Genomic DNA, 22,425 nt, shown 5'->3' on the forward strand with positions numbered 1-22,425 from the left:
TGCCCTTACCTGCTGAACTGTCTCACCGCCCTGTGGTCTTATTGTAGGTGAGCACCAATGGGATCATCTCCACCCAGGACTTACCCAGGGAGACTTAATATGTCGTTGATGATTTTCCTACTGACTTCCCAGCCATCGCCCCATTCCTGGCTGACATCCACTCGAGTCACAGCAGTGGCCGGATCCAGTATGGAGGACACCTCCTGGGCTGTGCTGAGTCTGGCTGCTTGCTACCTGTGCACAGGCTTCCCCCCTACCCACTTCTTCCTGGCCACCTGGGAGCAAGTGGGCGCCTAGGAGGAGGACAGGCTTGGTTGGGGCTGAGTGGTCTGGAGAGGTAAGCAGAGGTGTACCCTGCAGCTGAATAAACAGAAGGGTTGGGCTTGAAAAGGAAACTAAGACATTGGCTAAGAGGCATTCCCTTGATTCCCCTCCTCAACACTAAGAAAATCGCTTAGTAAAATGAGGGACTAAGGTGCAGATACCAAAGACCCTGAGGGAACTTAAGGCACTTTACAGTTTTTTTTCCCCCCTGGAATCACCTATAAGTACACAAATAGTTCTAATGATATATTCATCAAAAAATTAAAAATTTGGGAAATTTAAAAAGGAACAACTTTTTTTTTTTTTTTTTTTTTTTGTATGAGCTGGGTGTGGTGTCACTCACCTTCAATCCCAGCAGAGTCAGAAAGGCAAACAGATATCTGTGAGTTCTAGGCGAGCCTGGTCTACAAAGTGAGTTCCAGGACAGAATACAGAGAAACCCTGTCTGGAGAAACCAAAAATAACCTGTAGGTTCGTGTGTACATTTCTATTTATTTCTTTAATATTGTTGCCGTTGACAACAGTGGGTCCACAGTGCCCATATTACTTTTTCACTTGCTTGTTCTGCTGTTTAGTATGCTCTGGTCAGTGTATTTCTGTAACATTTATTACAACCTTATAAAATCTCACCCTTCCTAGTGGTCATTAAGGTTGCTCCCGTGACATTTTTACTATAATCAATACTATAAAATGCTTTATAAGGTTTTTTTATTTTATTCGTGTGTGTGTGTGTGTGTGTGTGTGTGTGTGTGTGTGTGTGTGTGTGTCTTTCTCTTTGTCTGCTTGTGTTGGTAGGGCCAGAAGAGGGCTTGGGCCCCCTGAAGCTGGAGTTGTTACATACAGACAGTTGTGAACTGCTTGACTGACAATGGATACAGAGATTTGAGCTAGCATGCTGAAAGGACTACAAGGTGCTGAGCCACCTCTTCAAAGCCAACACTTTTTAAAGTGTCAAAACACTGCACAGCCTGACCTGACATCACAGGAGAGTGAGCAAGCATGCCATGAACTTCTTAGTAAGTTCCCTGTAGCTTTCTCCACATTGCCTTTGTAACAGTTTACATACTTCAGTCTGCAGGAGCCTGCTTTGCAGTCTCCCTGGAGAAAACACCAACTCTGCTCTGGCTTTGGTCTTGGCAACATGTGAAGCGGGTATGGGTGGGTGAGGGTAAATGGCCTCATTCCTGGTGTAGGTAGAGACAGAGTCCTCTTGTGAAATTCCACCTGGGTGTAAAATGCCATAGACCTGGAGCAAATCTGTGTTTGCTTTAACTCCCCTAGTGCCTCTGAGCTACAGAAGTGATGTCTTCCCTAAGAGCTTGCCCCTTGTTCCTGAGTTTGTTCTGTGAACTTAAAGGAAGAGACATGTTTTCCTAAAGCCTGCACCAGCAGAGATGGAGAAATTGTTTGAAGTTACAGTTTCTTACTTGACAGGTTAACATCCAGTTTTGTTTACTGACTAGCCTTGTAATGCCTTGGCTTTGACATCTCAATTACAGTTCAACAGAATACCTTCAACTCAAACACTGCCTCCTTGGCGCAGGCCAGCCAGCTAGAGGGCTAGAGAAGACAGTCCCCACTGTTAGGTTTCATTCGCTCAGTCATTCATTCATACATTCTTTTTAAAACGTTTATCTAACATCATGTATAACAAGCTTATAGTGGAAAAAAATAAACTTTTATAATACAAGCAACTAGGTCGCCAATTCTAATATTTCTATTTTCTTACAGTCTTTTTAAAAATGTTTAATTTATGAGTGAGAGTGTGGGTGTGCATGCACATGTGTGCATATGCATGTGTGCATATGCATGTGTGAACCAGAGGTCAACTTTAAATATCTTTGCTTGGGAGCCATCTTGTCTTTCTACTCAGGGTCTCTCTGGGGCCTGGGGCTCCCCATTTACGCTAGGCTTGCTGGCCAGTGAGCCCTAGGGATCTGCTTGTTTTTCTCTCCAGGCCAGAGATTACAAGCGTGCTGCCATGACCTGCTTTTGATCTGGGTGCTGCCATTCAAATCAGGACTTCATGCACGCACAGCAAGCACTTCATAGGGTGTGCTGCCTTCCAGCTTCTCCTGTAATGTTAAAAAAATCTATGTCACAGGGTTAGAGTTAGGAGCTAGGGTTTAGGGTTAGGAGTAAGGGGTTAGGGTTAGGGTTATATATGCAGAGAGTCATATATATCATATATAATCTCTATCTGAACATAGTCGATATTTGTTAATTCAGAAACTACTTTTACACATTTTCCTTATATCGGCACTGAAATAGACATAGTCTCTAAGCGGAATGCTCTTACTCTGAATGGCCTCTCTTACATTTAGTAGGAACACCACTGATAACCTTTTGTTGTGGTAATATGGTGGACTCTCCAGCTAGAGCTTCCTCCTAACCCATCTTGATTCAGGGATTCCATTTGGGTAGGTTTCAGTGAGCAAGCAATTTCTCCAGGATAGAAGGCAGAGCATGTATCAGCCTGTGCGCTGGAGGTTAATGTACTAGGGGCATGGCAGGCACAGTGTCTTTCAGAAGAGCAGGGTGTTGGGATCTGATGCAGGAGCACTCAAGACGTTGTCCCTTCTGAGGACTGCAATTGGTTCCTGGAAGTAGGCAGCCTTGAACGATTTGAAGTGGGGAGTCTGACGTTTATGTTGTTCCTTTTGTTTTGCTTTTGATCCCCCCACCCCATGCATCTCAGGTTGGCCTCAAACCTCATAATGGAGGATGATCTTGAATCTCTGATCCTTTTGACCTGACTGACCTGTGCTGAGATAGTGGGTGTGCAGCATCACACCCTACCCATTTGATGGGAACGGAACCGAGAGTTCAGGCTGACCAGGCACTCTTCTAGCTGAGCCACAGTCTTTCTGGTGACCTTAGTTAGTAAGGGTCGAAGGGCAAACTAGACAACTGTTAAATAGTCTGTTTGTTCACACCATCAGACTTCTCTTTAAATTTTTAAAATTGTGTTTATGCACATGGGTCATATGCCTACATACCGTTGCATGCAGTGCCCGTGGAATACCCTGGACCGGATTACCTACAGTTGTGAGCTGTCATGTGAGTGCTGGGAAATGAACATGGGTCCTCTGGAAAAAGAGCCAATGATCTCAACCAGGGAGCCATCCCTCTGCCCCCCTCCCCTTACCTTCTTGCAGGAGTGTTTTATACTGTCTTCTCGACACAGTCCCACAGGATAAGTACAGTAATTACTGTTTATATCACAGAAGAGAAAATAATTTCCAAATCTGCCTTAAGTGAGGCAAAGTCACCTTAGAAGACATACTTTTCCCCTTTCTTACACTTTCCATGCAAGACCCATTTCCTGTACACGAATCATATAAGTAGTTACAGTAACAATCGCTGCACTTTTTCTGAAGACATCTAATAAATAAGGTTAGCGTTTTAGTGTTCATTGCGGCTTTGGTGCTAGGACAGTTCTTGGAGCCATATTCAAAGGAAGTGTGAGCTGGAGTGAAGTTGCTGTGAAGGATGCTTCTGATGATAACCTCACTTCGAAATTATGTTCTGATGCTCCCAAGGAATGTTCAGCTGAATTAGCTAGCCTCTTGCAACAGAAAAAACAAACAAACAAACAAAAAAGTAGAGCAAGGAGCATTTGCACTGAGGCTCCGGGGTCTTGAGGCTGCGGTGGGTCCCAAATGTTTTAGTGTTTATTTGACATGAAGGTTACAGCCCCAGAGAGATGAGTTTACTACATAGGATTCTCATTTCATTAGCAACCTTTCATTAGAAACAGTCTTTGACAGTTTCCTTTTGGTGTCCGTGCATGCGGTACCTGTGTCTCTGTGTGTGTCTGTGAATGTGTGCGCATGTGCAGGCACACACAGACATTCATGCATGGTTCACATTTGTGTGGAGATGCACGTGTGTGCAGACCAGAGAAGAACTTTGAGTGTCCTTCCTTAGGCACTATCCACATTTTAAAAATTATTTATTTGTTCTGTGTACGTGTGCATGCTTTGACACTGTGGTAGTCACAACACAAATTCAGAGTCAGCTCTCTGCTAATCCTCCTTCATGGGGTCTGGGAATTGAGCTCTGGTCATCAGGCTTCCGAAGTAAGTGCCTTTAACCTGCTGAGCACTCTATCCAGCTCCCTTTCAAATCATTTTCAGGCACACCTCCCTCTGACCCAGTACTCAGCAGCTAAGCCAGGATGGATTGCTGGGTGACGAAGCTCACGAAGCTGCCTTCCTTCTATGGGACTACAGATCTGGGACTGACAGACACCATGACTGTTTTTGTTCAGTGTGTATTCTAGGGATCAAACTCAGGTGCTCATGCTTGAATAGCAACTCCTCACACTGAACCATTTTCCCAGCTCTTCCTTCAATTTTGCAGTTCTGGGACTTGAACACAAGTCCTCATGAAGGTTAGCTAAGTATGTCCTTCATGAGTGAGCAGCACCCATAGGCACAGTAATTCTTTCATTACACCTTCCAGGTACTTGTGAAGTCAGGAACAAGGCAGAAAACACTTGCAGCAGTGGTCTTGGAAGACACAGTCCCTCAGGCTTCATTTTCTAAGCTGTAGATTGACATGGTAGTGCTGAATTTTTAGGGTTGTCATGAGAATTAACCAAGGCGATGTGTTGTTCCTGCCATGTAACGATCTTGTGGTAGAACTCCTTTATGTAAGGACTTGGTTGTTTTATTTCATTTTATTCTCTCTCTGTGTGTGCATGTATGTGTACGTATATGTTTACGTGCTACATGTGAATATGTATGTCTATGTATGGTGAGTGTGTATGTAAATAATCTATGTTAATGCTGTATATGAAATTGTGTGTCTGCATGTTCATGATGTGTATGTATGTCTGCATTTGTGCATTATGTGTGTGTTTGTATATGTGTGTGATGTGTGTGTCTGTGTATGGTTTATGTGTATGATGTGTGTATGTGCATAATGTGTGTGCTTGTGTGTATCTGTATGGTGTGTTTATATGCATATGGTGTGTGCATGTTGTGTGTGAGTGTGTGGTGTTTGTATGGTATGTGCATACTGCATTGAGGCCACTTGTGTGTGCATGATATATATGTGGGGTGTGTGTGTGGTATGTGTGTAGGACATGTATGGTATGTGGTTTTGTATGATTTATGTGTGCACGTAGCGGGGTGCACATGCAGAGATTGGGAGGAGATCCTCCCGGTACCAGTTCTCTCCTTTTACATGGGTTCCTGGAACTGAACTCAGATTTCAAGGCAAGGGATTTATTTACCTTTCGAGCCTTCTCTGGCCCTCTCTGTAAGTACTTTTTAAGAGGAGGGTTGTCCAAATTGCTGTTTTGGGATTTTCCCCTTTGTTTTTCTTATCTTTTTGCAGGGGAATTTGGTGGGGAAAATTCTATAGCTTTCTTGTTTTTTAACTTTTCCAAACATCCATATTGTTCCTCAGATATTGCCATAGGCTGAATGGGCTTCAGGACTTGTTCCATTCGATGAGGTTTTGAGCACAAGATGTGTTCTCAATTACTCCTGTGGAAGGCTCTTCTGAATACTTTGAAGACCGTGGGATTGAACTCTTGCTTTGATAGATTTTTTTTTTTTTATTTTTGAGGTAGATTTTGGCACACAACAATCTCCTTTGCCTGGAAGATTCTGTGATCGCTACATAGTTTTCTGACATCTGGTATAGCAATATTAATATTAATGTCACTGGAAATGACATCAGATGAATAATATCTTTACCGTGTGAAATGTTTCTGCTCTCTTCATTCCCTCCAGGATGTTCACGTTGGGTGTGACAGAGTGTTCTACCTGGCATGCAAGAATGGCATGGTGCAACTGCATTGAAAAAAAATGAACAAATAAAGTGTTTGTTCATTTAGTTAATCTGAGATTTCTTAAACTGTCACTTCATAGAGCAAAGAGGTTATGGCCGGAAGATCTGAGTAATGATGGGTACCGTATTTTTTTTGTTTTGTTTTTTGTTTTTTTGTTTGTATTGTTGTTGTTGTTGTTGTCGTTGTTGCTCTGTGTGTTTTTGGTGTCAGGGGAAGGCTGTTGTGTTCTCACTGGGGAAGAGGGTGTTATCTAGAACTGAATTAGATAGTATGTCGAAGGTTTTTGTTGATGAGGAATTTCATTTGGGTTGGAAGGACCACAGGAATGGGAACCGAGAGTGAGTGGTAGGAGAGCTTGCCCTAGTCTGGGCTGCATCCTGGGAGAGGGATGGGAGCCTGGAAGTTGCTTCAGAAAAGGATGGAAACATTGTATCTGTAGCCAGGAAGCAGAGATAGATGGGTGTTGTTTCTAAGCTTTCTTTCTTCTTTGTATGCAGTGCAAGCCTGAGCCCAGGGAATGGTGGTGTCTATATTTAGGGTGGGTCTTCCCTCCTTAATTAATCTAAACAAGATACTTTATCAGAGACATGCCTGGTGACTGTTTCCTGGATGGTTGTAGATAGCGTCAGATTGACAGCTAATAGTATGCATCACAGCTGGTCCCTGGATGCTTTAACATGGAATGGTGGGTATTGAGTTGGTGCAGAGGTGACAGTTGTTGATCAAGAACTTTGGATTTAGCTGGAGCTTTTAATTTATGAAGCTAGAGTCCACAGAAACTGTACGTGTGTAATTTACCACATGTCAGTGAAGACAGAGAGGATAGAGAATAACTAGATATATTAAAATGGGTTGAAGAAAACTGCTTAGGTGTCCTTGAAGACTACATATGAAGGAGGATACACTATGTCGTCGTGAAAGCATTAGGCATTCTCTTAACTCTGCAGTACAGGGGTGAATTTAGAATACCCCAAGTACATCAGTGTCCCCATGGGAATGGGGAAAGAGTAACATACAAAGTGGTGGTTGGTGTTCACACCAAACATCGTAGGCCAGAATCAGTGGCTTTACACCTCCAGAGAATGTGTCCTTAAAGAAGACTGAGCATTGAACTTTGTCCCCCAGGAAGGAATCACCTCATTTCTTATTTTGTTATCATTTTGGTAAGGCTGAATAGACAAATCCCTTGTTGTAAAGATGTCATTCTGCTGGTTGATGTTTTACCCTTTTTGGATGGTATGTTTGAGAAGCCTTCTGGTTTTCTGTCTGAACAGGAAACTGGAGACCTTGCAGCTGGGCAACTCTGACCTGATCCTCTTTGTACTGCTCCCCACGCTGTGGAGAGCTCCTCTCCTAGCTGGCACTCTCTCTTTCTCTTTGGGGAGGTTGGGAGGCCATGACTCTTGTACAGGTTTTGGCAGTGCAACTGAGGGCTTACCTTCAGAACCGCTGTGGAGGACTCTTGGAAAACTTGTCTCTGGGAATGTGAGGGCCTTTCCCTTTGGAAAAGAGTCAGACAAGAGGGTGTCTCTAAGGGGGGCTCTTCAGAGCCTATGAAGTGGCCTCTTAGCGATTCTGTGTGGAAGTCTGTAGCCCTGACAAGGGGTTCATGTGTGGCAGATTTCAAGCAGCTCAACTCTTCCGGAATGTACTTTGGGATCATAAACTATATTAAAAGGAAGTTTTTGTTGTTTTCTCCTCTGTTATTTGCCTCTTTTAGTGGGGATGAGGAAATTAAAAACTTGCCATCTGAAGTGAGTGCTTTGCCAAAAGGTGACACAGAAGAGACATAGAGCAAATAAGGCACTACATGTGCAGATCTCCAGGTTAAAAGTCGGGCTCTCCCATCACAGCCTCCTCACTTCTTCCCAGACCTCCTCCCCACTGCCTTCTGATCTCCACATGTAGACAGCCCTTATCATATGGAATTTCTGTAAATTTAGAACCTTGGTTCTCCCTTATCATGTGAAGTTGATTGTGGCCACCATACCAGGAGCCTCCACAGTTGGTTATTTAAGGATGGGATTATTAGTTCGGCTTTTTATCTCCTACTTGAACTTTGCTGTGACTGAAATAAAGCTTTCGCAGCCTCTGGCCCTACCCTGACTGATGATGGATGACGCATGTTCTTCGTGTCCTTGAGTTGGAAACTTAGAGGGTTTGACCTTTCTGGGGAGGGTCAAGCCCCGCAGATGACATACTTGAGGACTACAGCTGCAACAAATGTAGAATGTGGGGACTGAATTCATGAACTTTTTTTTGAAAAACAAGGAAGGTAAGCAGACTCTTCCATTTAGAGAATACAGAGGAGCTACAGAGTTTTTTTTTTTTTTTGTGAAACCATATTAATATCTGCATTTCTTTGTCTTATTACCCAAACCTCAAAGCTATACTTTAGCATTACGTGTCAGAAAGGTAAAAGTAACCTTTGAGATGTTCTAGAACAAGGCAGAAAAAAACACAAGGACACATTCGTTCCTTGTATTCAGTTTTGAGGTTCTTGCTGCGTCAGTTTGTCTTGTTTAGCAAAATGAAGAGGTAATGATACCAATAAGTGATTTCTTTTCCTTCTTCTCATCCACCTTCTTTATAAAGCGAGTATTTGTAAGAGAAATGTCTCCCCAGTTCCCTATTAAATTGTAAAGCATATATGATCTAGTGAGAGAAGCCAACTACAGAGTCTAAGACAGTGGAGCATCCCTTAACTAATCCTTTGGTGGAAGAAGGTGGTAATGGCAGAAAAGGTCCCTTTGAAACTCAGTAAATGCAATATCAGGGAGTAATTCCACAGTCACCCTGGTGTTAATTCAGACTCCAACTCTCATCTGGGTCTGCTTTGGCTCCCACAGTGTTTATCTTCATCCATTGGCTGCCACTCTGATGCTACCCTACCCCACTCTGATGTCCTGGACACTCTCCTTTTTCTGTGGCCTCTGCCACCATGCCTGTCCCCAGTCACTCTCCTAAAATTCCAGTCCTGGCTGTTCCTCTCTCCTATAATTCAGGCTCTTGGGGCATAGTTTTTTGGCTCTGTCCTGACTGCAGCATCAAACATAATGTGGTTTAGCGGGTACCCAACCCTGATGAATTAATATTCAGATGGGTTAGTGAGTGGAGGCCAAAGCCAAACCAGACAACCAACAGGAGCCAAATACATACTGGAAAACCAACATAGTGGGTGCCGAAGGATGGAAGGGGTTCCGCAGGGAATCACAGTCCTCGACCCCCAGGAGGCAGTGCTTGCTGGTTAGGATTTTCTTGGTGCACAGCATCAAAGCACTTAGTAGGAGTGGGGACCCTTAAACACTGTGCAGAGGACTTAGTGGAGCTGAGCCTGGGAAGGGAGATTGGGTCAGAGCAGGTGTCCTGGAATGGCTTGTTTGGTAGAGTTCAGATGAATGTCTGTTGCAGGGGATGAGCTGTTGGGTCTGGCTGGCTTCCACCATCAATCATTGCCCGACCTTAAGCAAGCCCCTGGGTCTCTTTCTTCATCTGCAATGTGACAAGATAACTCGTGTTGTAAAGAGACTGAAAAGGAAAGGGAGTTTGGCTGTGAAATCAGTAAGGATGCCTTTTGATTAGCTGCTTCCTGACTGAGTGTGGCCTGCAGTAGGCAATGGGTGGATGCATAGATGGATGGATGCATGTCTTGCTGGATGCACGGATGTTGGATTCATGGATGGATGGATGGATGCATGGCTGGCTGGCTGGATGCATGATGGATGGATGCACAGATGGATGGATGGATGCATGCATAGATGGATGAATGCATGGCTTGCTGGATGCATGCTGGATGGATGCATTGATGGATGGATGGATAGATGGATGCATAGATGGATGGATGCATGGATGTTGGATGCATGGATAGATAGATGGATGCCTAGATGGATGGATGCATGGCTTCCTAGATGCATGGATGGTTGGATGGATGGATGGATGGATGGATGCATGGATGCTAATATGATGTATGGATGTGAAAGCCATTCAGACACAAAATAAAAACTGAGGGTATAGGAATGAGCAAGTCAATTTTGTTCCTTGTCCCAGAACTCTCAAAAGAGTTTGGACTGGAGAAGCTTTACAACCTTAACACTTTTAAATACACTGTTTTAATGTTATTTGTTGAGAATTTCATACATTGATACAGTATATTTCAGTATATCCACTTCACCCACTGTGTTTGTTCTAATAATCCCTTGATACAGCGAAGCCTACTCATGAGTGAGGGGCCACCACTGCAGCGTGGTCCACTCACTAGGGATCATACCCCTAAAGAAAACCCTCCCCTAGCAGTTCTCAAGTGACAGAATCTTCTCAGCTGAAGGCAGGGGCTTCAGTGCCCTACCACATCCGTGCTGGAATGTTGAGTGGTTTGCTCTTCTGCTGGACACCAACTGCACTGAGTTTGTGAGTTCAACGACCATATCATGAGAACATGTCATTGTTTTGATCCAACTCCTTCCGACCTTTGGCTCTTAAAATCTTTCCACCTCTTTTCTTTCCAATATTCCCTGAGCCTTGAGGGAACTTGATACGGTGGGAGCTTCTGTGGCTGAGTTCTCCACAGAGAGTTCATTCTCAATACTCGGACTAGTTATGAATGTGTATTACCTACCATCCACTGTATGAAGATGCTCCCCCAATGACCACCGAGAGCTGTGTTAATCTATGAGCTTGTAACTGGTATTGTTTGATACTATATATCCATTTAAGAAAATAGTAGTTATGGTTCACTCCCAGGGCTTATGAGCCTGTCTGCCATGGTTTTCCTGACCAGATTTACAATGCCAGGCAAAAGTTTCCTCTTGTAGTGCAGACCTTAAATCCACCCAGAAAATGATTGGTGATCCTCATTACATTCCTGCCATTTATGGCGCACCCATGAGTACATCTTGCCAGGGCTTTTGTTATATAGCCCTGAGTAGTCACAGTGGAGTGAGAATAGTCTGCGTAGCATCTTCTAGCATTATAAAGGGTAGCTAGCAGGGGTGGAAGTTTCCTGCTAAGTACTGTGCAGGCAGGTCTGTGTGATTTCTTCAAGTTCTTTGACCTACTTGTGTGGTGTCATCAGCTATAGGATCTTACCATCACATTCTGATGGGTAGCCCTGAGCAATGAGAATTGACAACTCTGGTATCATCTCTGTGACATCCTCGACCAACAACTTGAGAGCAAGGTGTCCTACATCTGGCTCTGGACTTTTTGAGAACTTGTAGCCAATGGAAGGAGAATTACCCACCTTGTAACGTTCGTTGTAAGTTGGCAAGTAGCTTTTCATATGGCTTTTGTATTTTAATGTTCGTGGACGTTTTACCTACTTGTATGTCTGTGTGAGGCTGTCAGAAGTCCTGGAACTGAAGTTATAAGCAGGGGTGAGTTACCATGGGGGAGTAGGTGCTGGGAATTGAACCCAGGACCTCTGGAAGAGCAGCCTGTGCCCTTAACTGTCCGTCTCTCTGGCCCTTCATATGGCTTTTTCAAATATCCTTAGTGTTAGTTAGTTCTTCTTCATCCTCTTCCCTGCAATCCTAAAGATTTTAAACCAGTGTTTCATTTATGCATTATTTAACTATTGATCTAAATTGGTAGAAAAGATTAAAAAAATAACACGTGGTTTACAAAATTATATTTGTAATTTGAAGAGGGGATTCTAAAGGAGATTATGTTCAAAACCAACATGGGGAAATCCTAAAAAGGATCTGGCCTCTGCCCCCTTGTTGGAACACCTTACCTGTGTTCTGATTTTCTTCTTTTGTTTATTTCTTTGTTTAAGGGTGTCTGCAATTCCTTTTTGTCCACAGCTGAACACTTTCCAGGCCGTTCTGGCATCCGATGAATGTGATTCCTATGCCCTCTTTCTCTATCCTGCCAATGGTCTTCAGTTTTTGGAACTCACCCCAAAGAATCCTACAGTGTCCAGCTGCAGCTTCCTGCTAAGGTGGGATTCTGCCAAGGGGAAGCAGATGACGTGAAGAGAAAAGCCCTGTATTTCAGCCTGACTAACAGTGAGCAGTAAGTGAAGAATCTCTACCAGTGAGTAATGTGGAGTGTGTGACTGTGCTATGCACTGGAAGGACATTTAGGAGGGACACTATCTCTAGTGGCCAGAAACCATTTGATAATAACCTTTGGTGGCTTCTAAGAAAGGCGCTGGTTGAAAACCAAGAGCTAAGCTGGACCTCTGGAGCTTCAGGCTGCCCAAGATTTAAAAGATTCTTTCTTTTTCCTGCACTATCTGTCAGGCATAAACCAGAACCAGAAGTGATTATATGTTTTTGCAGAACTACTGGGATTTGCTGTGAAAAACATTGTTCTTGGGGCTACATAAAAATATCCAGTCATAACTAACTGCCTCAGTGGACGCTTTTCAGGTTAATGATTTCTGGAGAGGAGGCATCATGATTCAGTCTTTCAAACAGGTATTGTTAAGGATTAAATTATGAGTACTATAATGGGGGAGAGGTAGATGAGGCTTTTAGTCGTCTCAGGTTTCTCCTGGCACCATCACCAGAAATCATGCTGACTGGTTTACCCACAGCGTTTCCAGAGACAAATCCATTTCTTAGTCTCCCCAGTGGGTTATTCTGCTAGTGCTGCAATAGGCTATTCTGCAGGTGTCTGTCCAGTTGGTGCTCCTAAGAGACTATTGACTTCAGGTGGGCTCTTTTGTCTTTGTATTTTGCAATACTAGCTTAGCCCACAGTAGTTACTTTGTGGCTTCCCATAGTTGCTTCTCATTCAAACTAGATCGTGGGCAGATAGAGTGACAGAGCAAAAATTTGCCGATCACTTTATCTGCAGAGCATTGTGATAAAACCCTTGCAGATATTATCTTAATTAAACCTCTCTCAACTTATAGGTGGTAAGTATAACTATCTTCTCAGATTTACCAATAGTCTTACCGAAATTACGAAAGGTGCTTATGTCAGAGTTAAATGGCCGAGCCATAGTCAATACAGCTCTGAAGTATGGATACAGGGGTGATCTCTTATGCAGAGTAGATAGGGTGTTTCTTACTTGGATTTCATGTTACCTGGTTGTTTGTATTTTGGTTCATTTTATCAGTCACTCTGGTTACAGCTCACTCTGCCCCTCTCCTGCAATTTTGATATTTCTGGAAAGCATCAAAGGAAATAGTGAAGAACCGGAGTGAATGGATGACAGTGTTTGTGTGCGTGTGCGTGTGCATGTGTGTGTGTGTGTGTGTGCACTCGCGCGTACGTGTGCATGGATGTGTATGCATGTGTGTGTGAGCACGTGTATGAAGGCCTTTATGGCTCTAGACAACTGTCTCCTCACATGCTTTTGCACACACACACAGGCACAGACACACGCACACGCACAGCAGCTTCTTATGGCTATGCAGGTACCAATTCTCATTCTAATACTCTGTGATTCTTGGTCCTTCCCAGATTCTGTTGGTGTCCAGGGGCTCTGCCTTTAAAAATCATAGTATTTCAAGCACTCAGCCTTATTTCCAAGGTTCTACATACAAGTGTTCCCTCCTGTTCTGTGATCCGTACCGTGTGTAGGTCTCCATCTCACCCTAGTCTGTGTAGTCTAGACTCTAGAACAGACTTAGCAGTTGGCCTCTATCCTTTCTCCTCTAACCTCTTATCCTCTAGCTTAAAGACTCTCTCTCCCCAGGTTGTACCTAGAGCCCCTTGGAAGGAGGGCTGAGTGCTTGAAATACTACAATTTTTAAGACACAGGCATGTGCCAGAAAGGAGCAGCGTGAGACATGACCAGAGTGATTGACAAATTTGGTGTGCCTCACGCTTAATAAAATGAGACAAACTACAGACAATGGAATAACATAAAATGCAAGGCAGAATTATCCTACCACTACTCTGAGTGACAACTCTGCTACCTCCCCTTTCAGCGTGGGCTTTGCCTCCCATTCAGTGTTTGCATACTTAACACTGTCTCCTAGGCTTCTTTCCTCCAGATTCTGTCAGTATCGTTGTCTTGAGGGTTGAAACATTGCATCACACATGCCCAGCATTGAGGACAACATTTGTAAACTAAAGTAGCTCAGGATCATGGTCCTAGCTCCCTCTGGATGCTTTGCTGTACCCCTCCAAGGAGAAGAACATTTTCCTAGTCCTGGAATCTCTTCCTCCAACAGAGGTCATATATTATTCATGTTTGCAGGCCTCTTCTGAAACATATGCATATTCAGGTAGGGAAGAGAGTAGTTCCTGGGAAGGGATTAGTCCCAGGCAGGCCAGCATGGCTGTTCTGTTTTGTGATACAGTTTTCCTTTTAGGAGACAAATTCTATCTGTGAGCATGCATAAACGACCTCAGTGTGGAGGGTAAATTAACTGTTTAGATTCCCACCAGGCACTGTGGCAAACGCCAGGATATTGATTTATGTCTCATTAGAAGGCATTTATTTAGCTCCACTCTTGCATGATTTGTATTTTCCTTCTCTTTGAAGCTTTGAAGCTGTCCACTTCCAAACTCAAGAGGTTTCCCAGCTGCAATACCCTGCTGTGGGATGGGCTGGGGCTCCAGGGTGTCTTCTTACTGATTGGTTTCAGTTTTTATAATTACATTACTGTGTGGGAGTTGGGGGTTGGACACAGGTGTTGGGGAGGTGTCTGGGTCGGAATCCAGTTTGTTAGAGTTTGTGCTCTCCCCCTATCACGTGGATTCTGGGTTTGCTCTAAGGTCTTGTAGGTAAGTGGCTTTCCCTGCTAAGTCATTTTTTCAGCCTGGAGTTTTGTCTTCTGTGGTGTGTTTTATTTGCAACCCTAATTTCTATAAGCACCAACTGAAGGCAAGAGTTGAAGCTCTGCTGGTAGAACATTGCCTAGGGGACACAAAGCCCAGAGTTTTGACCTTGGTGCCACACAAACAGGGTTTAGTATCACACCTGGTATCCCAGTGTTTGGGAGGTGCAGGCAGGAGGAATAGAAGCTCAAGGTTATCATCAGCTACATGAGACTGTGTCTCAAAAAATGAAAAGAAACCTTAGCAATTGAATATAGCAAATCACAGAAGGGACGAACACTGACCTGATTGGGGAGGAGAGGGTTTATTTGGTTTACTGTCCTGGGTCAGACAGAGCATTAGGGGAGCCAAGGCAGGAACTAAAGCAAGACAGGAACCTAGGAGGAGGTAGGAACTGGAGCAGAAGCCATGGAGGAACATTAATATTGGCTTGGTTCCTCTGTCTTACTCAGCCTGATTTCTTACACAACCAGAGATGATACCCTAGGGTGGTATCACCCATAGTGAACTGCTCTTCCTCCCACCAATCATTAACCAAGAAAGCGCCCCTCCCCCAGACTTGCCTTCAGGCATGTGTGATTGAGGCAATCTCTTCTCAGGTCTGCCTCAGGGTGACGAAATCCAGCCAGTACAGCAGAGTATCGTGAATACACTTGGGTACAGGTAGTGGCTCGTGGACAGTGCACAGAATGAGAGAGAGATAGAGAACTGAGGAAAACCTCAACTCTCTTCATTATTGCAGTAGAAACCTAGACTAGAATGATGAATACTTGCCCCAGTGAACAAAGATCTCGTTATATGATTCACTGGATCTTAATACCTCTTTTTAGCCATTCCCTCTTATTCTTGATTGTTGACTTTTGAGGAAATTACATAGTCTGGGATAATTTGAGCTTTGGTATTTCGTGCAAACACAGGATTGATATCATTGGCTAGGTCCCATTTTCCAGAGTCATTTTTTTTCTCCATCTTTATTAAATTGTGTATTTTTTATTTACATTTCAATTGTTATTACCTTTCCTGGTTTCCAGGCCAACATCCCCCTAACACCTTTCCCCTCCCACTCTATATGGGTGTTCCCCTCCCCACCCTCCCCCCATTACCGCCCTCCCCCCAACAATCACGTTCACTGGAGGTTCAGTCTTGGCAGGATGAAGGGCTTCCCCTTCCACTGGTGCCCTTACTAGGCTCTTCAATGTTACCTATGCAGTTGGAGCCCAGGGTCAGTCTTTGGGTAGTGACTTAGTCACCTGAAGCTCTGGTTGGTTGGCATTGTTGTTCATATGGGCAAATATTCTTGCATTCCATGTTTGCATCTCAAGCCCCTTCAAGCTCTTTCAGTCCTTTCTCTGATTCCTTCAATGGGGAGGTCCCATTCTCGGTTCAGTGGTTTGCTGCTGGCATTCACCTATGCATTTGCCATATTCTGGCTGTGTCTCTCATGAGAGATCTACATCCAGTTCCTGTCAGCCTGCACTTCTTTGTTTCATCCATCTTATCTAGTTTGGTGGGTGTATATATATGGGCCACATGTGGGGCAGGCTCTGAATGGGCATTCCTTCAGCCTTCCAGAGCCTTCCTAATCCGAGCTTTCTCTTACGGTTAGGAGTCATCTCTCACATGGCTGTCCTCTTCACAGCAAGCGTACCATTGACACTGAGATAGTAGGTGACTGAGCTGGCAAGAGTAGTGCCACATCCCAGCAGAAGATCTCGAGTTTCAGGATAGCTGGGACTATCTGGTGAGACTCCTCTGAGAAAAGAGATTCTTGGGAATTAACAGGGGTTCATGGTCTACTCTACAGAGAAAATGAAGATCTGTTCCCAAATACTGAGCCTCATTTTGATTAATACATTTGTATCTTACCCATGTTGAACTTTTGCTCAAAAATTGTTTTAGACTTGGTCATTAAAAAGTACTGATAGATCTATCATCCTCTGTCATTAATACATTAGTCCATGTGAATCAGAGTACACAGAGATGTTTGTAAGACAAAGTTTCTTGTTAGCATGAAATTCTTGCCGTGGCTTTGCCAACTTTGGGCTGTATGATCTGAAGATTAGCTAACCTCTCAAAACCAACTTTTTCCTCACTAAGATCTAGCACAGCTACCACCCCTATCTTGCAGAGCACAGTGACAACTGATAAGCACTGGTGTAGGCACGGCTTGTAGAAATCAGTACTATTTAAGTGTTTTAGGAATTTTAAGCTTAAGTAAGCTTGAGTCCGATTTAAGTTTTCATTCACGTCGAGAAAGCATAAAATATTCTTGCATTCCATGTTTGCTCTCAAGACAGCCAGGATTTTGACAGAATATTTGATTTGGGCTTCTGGAGCAGACATATAACCTGATGGCTTAGTGTTCCATACACAATGCCAAACAAAAGGCAGCTTATAACAAAGTTCCTGTATGGTATTTATCTCAGTTACTTAGAAGCTTTGCTTCTGTTTGACATAGCATGGAAAGTTTGGCTTTGATCGTTAAAGTCTTTTGATTTCAATATGAATTCTGAAGGAGGATGAATGGACTGGTTACAATCCACTCTTTCCACTGTTCTTAGACTAAGCAACCTGGGGATTCCTGGGGCGTGGGCTTTTCACATCAGCAGCAGGCTGGCCCTGGACAATGTCTGGCCAGCCACGGTCAGAGGTGACCATTCCACAGCCTGCTCCTCAGCGCTGGAGCACTCCTTCCACCATGCTGCAGCCCTGGAGATCTGTACTGAGGACAGTTGCAATTATCACAATGAGAATGGAGAGGATGTAGAATACCCACCAATTGAACCAGGGCAGGCCCTGGAAGGCCACAGCAGAATCGATGTATTGATGTGTCTTTCAAATCAAAGGCTAATTCGAGCTTTGTGGATGTTGGCACCACGTCTCCAGAGTCTGATCACGCTTCTCCTTTGCCACACCCAGCACCTGGTAACTGGCCATCCTACCGGGAAACAGAATCGGCTTCTTTGGTCTGTCAAATCAAACAGGGGCCACCTGTGGGAGAGGTAGAGGTCCTGGATTTCAAGGACCCAGCATTGCTTTTGGATCCAATGGGCACCAGAACCCCAGCTCCTCCACAGGCAGATGCAGCTTTCCTAACTCCAGGCAGGAAAGACCTTGGGATCAGAAACACCCAGTCCTATCCAGAGTCACGGCCAGTGCTTTCACAGCCAGATGTTCCCGTCGCTCCTTTGGAAGGAGAAATCCTAATTACCCCGAGTCTGGTACATGCCACCCCTGAGTGGAGGGAGGTATGTGGTAGGTCTGGATGACCACGTGAGTTCTAAAGCTCAAGGCAAGTGCATTGAAAAACTGGGCATTTGAGGTTTTGTTTAAAGAAAATATAGCAGAGTTGACAAACTAGACATGGTCATTCACCTGGGCCCATCCCTGTACCGGGCAGGCTGGGACAGGCTGGGGCAGGCTGAGACAGAAAGATTTTCTAGGTTCAAGAGTAGCCTGGGCCATATAGAGAATTGTAGGCCAGCCTGGATTATACAGCCAGCTCTCCTCCCAAGTGTAATGAAAAATTTCGGTTTGCAAGTTCAGAGAAGGTGAGCTATGTCGAGGCTTCATAGGCATTGCAGGATGGAGGGTACAGCCATTTAGCTTTGACTGTGATAGTTAGCTGTGCAGGCTTAGGCAAACATGCTGAAGAGCCTTAGGGAGAGAACATGGTATAGACACCTGTGTCTGCTATTAATTCTGGTTCTTGTCCCCACAGCTGTGGCCTTCCCCTCCCCTGAACCACCTTAACCTGGTTCTGTGACTCACTAGCACTAAAGGTAGCAGGAAGAAGGCAGGGGAATGCCCAGAGGGAACAACCTTTCATCCACCCTGATGGACTGGGAAACTGGTCCTAGATTCATCCTCCCCCACACCTATCTCCCGCTCTCCCTGCTCAATGATCTCTGCCAGGAGGATGTGTCAGAGGTCATACCTCTCTCCACAGCATTTCAACTTCACAGTTTTTCTGTCCGTGTATTGACAAAAACATTAACCTAGCAGAGAGGACCTTCTGGTTCTGCTGGGACATTTTCTGCAGGTTCAGGGGTTGTTTAGAGAAATAGTTCAGGAGGGAAGAAAACACTTTGTGTTTAACAGAGTATAGAGTAATAGTTAGGGGAGGACCGTTGTTGTCAAGTTTGAATCTTGGCCATGCTAAGGCAAGTTATTTCACCCTCAGGTCTCTGATTTTCATTTATAAACGTATTGCCAGGATTTGTTGTTAGTATGTTATGTTTTGAGTGCCTGCATTAGTCTGTTCCTCAGAAGACAATTAAGACCATCATTACTAATCTTTAGAGGATTTAAAACATAGCAAACTGGAGGATGGGGGTGGGGAGTGAACAGCTGGGCTGGAAAACAGAGAAACTGAAAACAGAAAGTCTCATTAAAAAGCTTTGGCCTCCTGGCTCCTTTTCTGCTTGATGGAGTTTGATGAGCATTTGTTTTTGTTAAAGCCAAAGGCATGGATTTCTTTTAAAAGTTCTAGAACTTTCAAATTCTTCTAACAATCTCCTAAAATATTCAGTGTGAGTTTTTTCTATCTAAAGAGATTTAAAGGCACGAATCAAAAATTTCCTCAAAGGGATTTAGTGTTACAGATGGGTTTTTGAGTGGCCTTTTGTTGGGGGTTGTATTTTCCTGGCCCAGGAAGAGCACACAGTTATTGGAAAGTGGTTGTATGTACAGTTGTCTGAAACCTGAGGAGCGGGCTATGGCCCAGCACAAAACTGTAAACTGATGTAAAACCTTCAGAGAGTTTTCTTTTGCAATCGGTCATGGTTCTTGAAGCGTGAACTTTGTAGATGATAATGTGTCAGGTTGTGTGTGGCTGTTTAAGAGCTCAGAAAGGCCTGAAATGGAACCAGTCACTGGGAACTGAGGGTAACAGCATAACCCAGGAGGGACATGATCTGTGGTATTTAATCAGCTGCCAAATGTAGTCAATGCTGACATCTAAATGCTAGAATGGTTATGAAAAAGACTTTCAGGGGGAGATTGTCCAACTGGAAGCTACTAAGTCTTAGAGGAGAAAAATACTTTTAAATTTTATTTAAAAAAATATTTATGTGTGTTCATGTGTACAAGTTCATGTGTGGGAAAGCCTAGCCCTTAAGAAAGAATGTTTGGTGAGCTGTGTGAACCATAGAAACATGTAATTGTTATTATTTATGTTCAGAGGAAACACTGTTCTCCCGGAGGTTTATCCAGCAGCTGTGGGCTTACTCTGGGCAGCTGTTGACATGGGGCTGAGACCTTCTAGTACCAGCTCAAGGTAGGAAATTCGAGGCTTCTGGTAGTGGATGGACTTGAGTTACCCCGCAGCTCTGTTGTGTAGTTTGAAGACAGATGCTGTTTGAACCTTATTTTCTGAGTAGAGAGCACCCTTCTCAATAAATTTTAACTTCCCCTTTAAGCATATAGGATTTGGTTTGCTGAGTCAGGGAATTAGGATTTTGTTAAAGGCTCAGAAAATTTCTCTTCTTTTTAGTATTGTTTTCATTAGGGTGTGTGTGTGTGCGTGCGTGTGTGCGTGTGTGTGTGTGTGTGTGTGTGTGTGTCTGTGTTTGTGTGTGTGTCTGTGCACGCCTGCCTGCCTGCCTGCCTGTGCATATGTATATGTGTTGTATAGGCCCCATAGGCATAGGAATAGGAGAGGTGCTCTGAAGTGGCCCCAGGGCAGCTTATGCTGCATGATGGTATAGACAGGTTCCATGTTGCCACCCTGAGCAGTGTTTCTGTGTCCTGAGAGCGGGCTGCAGCCCTGTTCATATTGGGAGCTTTCAATTCCAGGCTGCAGTAGGTTTTTGGTTGTCACAGCAGAGAGTATCTGCATTCTCACCGCCAGGGAGGTGGACTCCACTTGCACACACAGAGAGAGAGAGAGAGAGAGAGAGAGAGAGAGAGAGAGAGAGAGAGAGAGAGAGAGAGAGATTGATTCAGGGGGAAAGGCTGTAGCGCATTTGTTAGTCTCAGTAGACTGAGCAGCTGTGAACTTTCCCTTCACTAAGGCCATCCCTAACTCAAGCATCAGGAACTGTTCCCTACAGCTTTTACTCTGGACTGAGCTCACCCTCCCTGTTGCCTGCCCTGATCCTCAGCTTCCACCTGGTTCCCAGCAGCTACACAAACAGACCAGTTCTTTTAGTCTGAGGCAGGGATTCTGTTGCAGCTTTCAACCTGGAGTAGCAAGCGCTGCTGAGGTGCTGGGGTCCTCGCAGCTGGGAGAACTGAAGTAGAGGAGGAAGGTGTGGCCAGGTCGAAAGCTCTGGGCCAGGGTGTGGTGGTCTCACAGGTGGCCATTTCTGAGCACAGTCTCCACTGCTGTTTCTCACCCCCTGGCTTCTGATACTCGAAGGCCTCTTCTGACATTCCCATTGTGACGCAGGAAGGGGAGGGTTCTGTGGGCAGCAAGTAGACACACCACCCAATCCGGATCAGGCGACCCAAGGGTGTCTGTTAGCCCCGCCTCCGCCCCTCCCCCATGTCCCACCTCCAGACTGCTGCCAAGCTGCTCAAGTGGTTCTAGCTGTTGGTGGGGTCCTGCAGATGTGATAGGCTCCTCCTCTCCAGCCCCTCCTCCCCACCCACCTCTCAGGCCCTCCTGGGATAGCTGTCCTCCTCTGGGGCCCTGTACTTGCTCCCAGCCATGGTGGCTAGGCTCACTGCTCTCCTCCTTTACCTCGTTTTCTCCTTGGCCATCCTGGTCCAGACAGGTAAGGTGAGTGAGGGCTGGGGCACCCGGGGACCCCGCCCTGGTGCCTGGGGGTCGCTCTTTTCATGAGCGACTTTGTCTCTACCTGGCTGGCCTGAGGTGTGGCATCGGGGTAGGAATAGGGAGACCTGGCTGCTCTGGGCCTGGGGGTGAGGGTCTAAGATTTTCTGGAACTGAACCAACTCTGAATTGAAGATGAGGGATGGGACCTTCTTAGGGCTGGTATGAAAACACTAGGATGTTAAAATCCTAGCCAAGTATTAGTGATAACAGCTGTCCCCAGCAGTGTACCTTGGGAAAAACCTTGGAAAAAGCAGTCATTTTGAAAATTGGCCTTGAGGCCACCTGCAGCAAAAGCATCTGGAGAGCTTCCCAGGAGACTCTCTGGCCACTTTCATCGGGAACTCGGAGGGTTAGTAGAGAGACAAAGGGAAATTAGGGTGGGGGTGACTTGTACTTCTTAACAGCATCTTACGTGCTTTTGGTGTCTGTCCCTACACTTCTAGAGACTCTGGTCATATTTTGTGGAGGAGGTGGACACAGAAATTGTGCTGAATCAAGGGAACACGTTTCTTTCACCTTGTGCAACTCAATTTATAGACCAGGCCTAAGTGGCATCACCTGGGGTCTAAGGTTAGAAATGCAGTAGCTCCTGAGTTACTGTGTCAGATTCAATGACCTATTTAGCATAGTAATCAGATTCCCAGGAATTTGCAGGCACATTCAAGTCTGAGTAGTGTCTTCTTATGATAAATACAATCGGTGATTCAGAATAGCATCTTAAGCATGGACCAGCAGAGTGTTCTTTCATTTATTATGTCCGGTCTCCATATCAGGAG

The 22,425-nt window shown here is 44.8% G+C and overlaps 1 pseudogene across 1 annotated transcript in view; it reads left to right on the forward strand.

The window, feature by feature from the left end:
• The window catches only part of LOC691665 (similar to GTPase activating protein testicular GAP1), a 168,971-nt pseudogene that overhangs the window by 1,307 nt on the left and 145,239 nt on the right, over positions 1–22,425 (forward strand). Inside the window, exons 2-4 of the transcript XR_010064786.1 lie at positions 48–337; positions 11,202–11,384; positions 11,932–21,587. The product of XR_010064786.1 is annotated as a similar to GTPase activating protein testicular GAP1 (transcript). The remainder of the gene's footprint in view (positions 1–47; positions 338–11,201; positions 11,385–11,931; positions 21,588–22,425) is intronic.

Source organism: Rattus norvegicus, chromosome 3 (genome assembly GCF_036323735.1).
Source record: "Rattus norvegicus strain BN/NHsdMcwi chromosome 3, GRCr8, whole genome shotgun sequence".
NCBI lineage: Eukaryota > Metazoa > Chordata > Mammalia > Rodentia > Muridae > Rattus > Rattus norvegicus.